The sequence below is a fragment of the Notolepis coatsorum genome (genome assembly GCF_963971535.1).
Source record: "Notolepis coatsorum genome assembly, chromosome: 9".
NCBI lineage: Eukaryota > Metazoa > Chordata > Actinopteri > Aulopiformes > Paralepididae > Notolepis > Notolepis coatsorum.
In genome coordinates, this window is record NC_140173.1 from 93,756,213 (window position 1) to 93,761,245 (window position 5,033).

The window sequence follows — 5,033 nt, forward strand, 5'->3', positions numbered from 1 at the left end:
TCGCCGGCGAACAGGTATATATTACCTTGACTTCCACCCTGTGTCACTGTCACTGACAACAGGAAGTAAACCCTGTCAGAAGGTCATGCTGACCTGGTACATGAAGTATCACTCATCACCATCATCTCAGACATGTTTCTGGCAGCCTGCTGGGATGCGTGTAGCTTTATGCCAAGCAAGCAGTGCAAAAATTGACCGTAGTGGCATGCAGTAATGCGCCTTTCATTTTCCGCCGCCCAGCGCCCAGGTCGCGCGGAAATAGGCTGTCTATTGCCATTCTCTTTGACAAACTCTAACCTTAACCAGCTCCTTAACAACGCCTAAACTTAACCGTTCTAACCTTAACCAACTCCGAAACAATGCCTAACCTTAACCTTAACCTTAGAAATTATATTGCCATTCTCTTTGACAAACTCTAACCTTAACCAGCTCCTTAACAGCGCCTAAACTTAACCGTTCTAACCTTAACCAACTCCGAAACAATGCCTAACCTTAATCGGCGAAAGAATACACGTTAAAAAAAAATCACGTTAAAAAATATTTTCGATGGGATTCGAACTCGCCAGCAAACAAGCCATAGGATCCACAGCCATGTGTCCTTGCCAATTGAGCTATTTGCTAGATACTGAATAAGGGGCGGTGACTTATATATATTGAGCTCCGCTCGTGTCGCATGCGCGGGCACCTCGCGCGAGCACGCCGGCGCACGCACGCACCTGAGCGAGCACGCCGCCGCCGGTGCACGCACGGTAGCATTTGTCTGAAAAGAAGGGCGCTTTACCGCACTAGCGTGCGGTGACGAATGCGGAAGCATTTTTGCACTGCTTGCTTGGCATTAACGTACAGGCTGCTGGGATGAGTATTTGTGTAAATGCAATATGTTATATTTGGTCCGGTTCCAATACAGCATCAAAAAACCGACAACAACACACAGTACTTTGTTTTTAAGAAGGTGAAAGCACTCCAATATAATAAAAAAAAGTCAACCAACAAACTAGATTCTTGTACCGGATCTCCTCTCTGGTAAACAAGAATACTCTGAAGACTCTGGCAGGAGCACTCATTCAAGGGTACTACGACTATGCTTGCACCTCATGGTACCAATGAAGCACCTCAAAGGCGCTAAAAACAAGATTACAAACATCACAAAACAAACTGGTCAGACTACCTGGCAAGACCCCCCGCATTTCACTGTATGCTTGTATGCCGTGACAAATAAAACTCTTGACTTGACTTGACTTGACTACTTGACCTTATTCCTAGAACCCACCTCACCCCTGCCCACTTTGACTACCTAGGATGGCTTAGAGTAGATGACAGAGTACAGCAACTTGCAATGGGCCTGGTCTACAAGATACACTACACCACACAGGTACCCATGTACATGTCGAAATACTTCCCAAAGGTCAGTGAATACCACACCCACAACACCAGAGGGAGTTCCACAAATCATTTGCAACCCAGATTCGGCACAAAGGGACTAAACACATTTCGAAATTATGCCACAGCAATGTGGAACGCCCTACCCACAGCCGTAAAAAGATGTGAATCCCTACCCACATTAAAAACCGGGGACCCTGATGTAAACAAGACAAACGTCTTTCTCTGGTCTGCATCCCCTTAACAATTGTGTGTATTGAGCCGTACTGTATTGTACCCATTCTGCATTCTGTTCAATAACGTTTTCATTCATTCATTCTCCCCCTGGGCTCAGCTGTGATGTTAGAAATGACAACTTGTTGTTTTCTAGGCTACTGGTTGCATGGCAACTAGACAGCCCAGTCATGTATGACTTGCAAGATGCTTACTAACGAGACAGATTATGAATAATTTTTTCCCTAGATCGCCCCCCGGTCATCAGGGCTTTGAGAACTCCTGATCTAAATCATATATTGTGCATTAGATAAGGCAGGCTTCTGCTGCATATCAAAGTGGCAGCACTTACTATGTTAACAAATGTACTACATTACATTTACATTTAGCTGATTCTTTTATCCAAAGTGACTTATAAAGCAAAGTCAGCAGGTAAGGGTAAGTGGTATTTTTCATCTAGCAGTGTTGAATTTGATTGCTACATTCTAATAGTAGTGCATAGTAGTATATAGACATAATTACTAATTAGCATAGTAGGTAGTAGTATAGGCATAGTACATATACAGCAGATAGTAGATAGTAGTATAGACATATTAGCATAGTGGTATATGAATGAATGAAGTTTATTATTTTACAGTCTTATTTACAGACAAATCAAAAACACCTGTGTGGACTTGCAAATTAAAAAAAAATATATATATAGAAAATCACAAATGTACATAATAAGGCAAGGTCACACACAAAATCCAAAATCAACGACTGAAAAAAAGGAATAGGCTGAAGCACATGCTTATTTGCATAATACATAGTAGATAGTAGATAGTAATATAGATATATTAGCATAGTTGGTATAGGTATAGTAGCATAGTACATAGTATATATTATTATAGGCATAGTAGCATAGTACATAATTGTAAAAGACGGGGAGAAGGTTATTATTATTTTCCTTTAGATATTGATTGAAAAGGTGTGTTTTTAGTCGATGGTGGGAAATTGGGCCGGTAGCTACATGTAGGTTGAATACCAGCAGCTGAGGCTCCTCCTCTCTGAAGCTTAGCTGGCCGTATACACATGTTAAAATACACATTGCTGTTGTGCTGTTACAATGCTGTCTAACTAGCTAGTTAGCAGTGACAATGGTTGAAACTTAGTTAGTCCAGTAGGTAAAGGTCTAACACAAGTAAATTATTATGATGATTGGTGGCCAATTAGCTGGCTAACTGGAGGTTAAGATCATTAATAAATCCTATAACTGGAGGTTAAGATCATTAATAAATTCTAACTGGAGGTTAAGATTATTAATACATTCTAACTGGAGGTTAAGATCATTAATACATTCTAACTGGAGGTTAAGATCATTAATACATTCTAACTGGAGGTCATTAAGATCATTCATTTGCATTAATAAATCCTAACTGGAGGTTAAGATCATTAATACATTCTAACTGGAGGTTAAGATGATTAATACATTCTAACTGGAGGTCATTAAGATAATTAATTTGCATTAATAAATCCTAACTGGAGGTTAAGATCATTAATACATTCTAACTGGAGGTCATTAAGATCATTAATTTACATTAATACATTCTAACTGGAGGTTAAGATCATTAATACATTCTAACTGGAGGTCATTAAGATCATTAATTTGCATTAATAAGTCCTAACTGGAGGTTAAGATCGTTAATACATTCTAACTGGAGGTTAAGATCATTAATACATTCTAACTGGAGGTCATTAAGATCATTAATTTACATTAATAAATCCTAACTGGAGGTTAAGATCATTAATACATTCTAACTGGAGGTCATTAAGATCATTAATTTGCATTAATAAATCCTAACTGGAGGTTAAGATCGTTAATACATTCTAACTGGAGGTTAAGATCATTAATACATTCTAACTGGAGGTCATTAAGATCATTAATTTACATTAATAAATCCTAACTGGAGGTTAAGATCATTAATACATTCTAACTGGAGGTCATTAAGATAATTAATTTGCATTAATAAATCCTAACTGGAGGTTAAGATCCTAAATACATCCTAACTGGAGGTTAAGATCATTAACTCATTCAGCGCCGGCCGGATATGACCAAATTAGGGCTTGTACGCCAGCGCTTAAATCAATGGGAGGACGGGGACATTTGCGAGTACTTAAAATATATCTTAAATTATGGCTATGGGTCGAATACACCTGTCGCTTATCAATGACTTGCTTGCAGTCAACATGTACGAAACTGATTGTTTTTTCATCGGTACATTTCCGTTTTATACCATTTTGAATACAAGTATAGTTTTGGAGATTTCTAGTAATTCCAGAGAAAGACGCGATAATAGCCCTTTTTTTATTTTTTTCACAGTTTCTTTATTTTCCCTTTTCAACATGAAACAAGACAATACAATACAATAACAATACTAATAAGACATCACAGGACAATAACAGTAATAATAATAATAATAATAATAATAATAATAATAATAATAATAATAATAATAATAATAATAATAATAATAATAATAATAATAATAATAATAATAATAATAATAATAATAATAATAATAATAATAATAATAATAATAATAATAATAATAATAATAATAATAATAATAATAATAATAATAATAATAATAATAATAATAATAATAATAATAATAATAATAATAATAATAATAATAATAATAATAACGACAATGACAAGACCATCAGTTAAATCAGAATAATGAAAAATAAAATAGTCATGTATAAATTAAATATATAAATTAATAAGAATATATATATATATATATACACATACATACACACATACATATATATACATATATACATGCATATACCCACATGTATGTACCATAAGGCGAGATTACTTGAGCACCCGTCATCTCCAGTATCGACAACCAAGGTCCCTACCCCGTGAGGACCCCAAATCCGGCGCCCCAGCGAGCCAGAGCATCATGCCTCTTTAACACTCCGACTCACCAAGACCCCGAATCAGGGGCCCCCACCAGTCCGAGACCGCGTCTTGTTTGCTTTTCTCATATTTTTATATTCAGAGTTAATGATATTGTTTACACTGTTCATTTTTTCTCATATGTATTTTTAAATAAACAATAATAAATAATAACAACAATGACATCAACAACATCATTGTTATACAACAGACAGGCCTCTTACGCGTCTGTTGTACAACTTCTTCCACTAGGGAAACCCACCTCCAAAAAATACACAACCGGGGATAGACATCCCAAGACCCCCGGCCCCCACCCCTCCCCCAACCAAACAGCAAAACCACCAATCGACACGGCCAGCGACAGCATGCGGATATATTCACATACCGCCACTAGCCGTATCAATCAACAGCCCCTCTGCTCAATCGAGAAAACAGCGGAGACCAAAGGTCCCGGAACATCCACCCCCGGCCGCGCTCCTCCAAGGTCAATCTC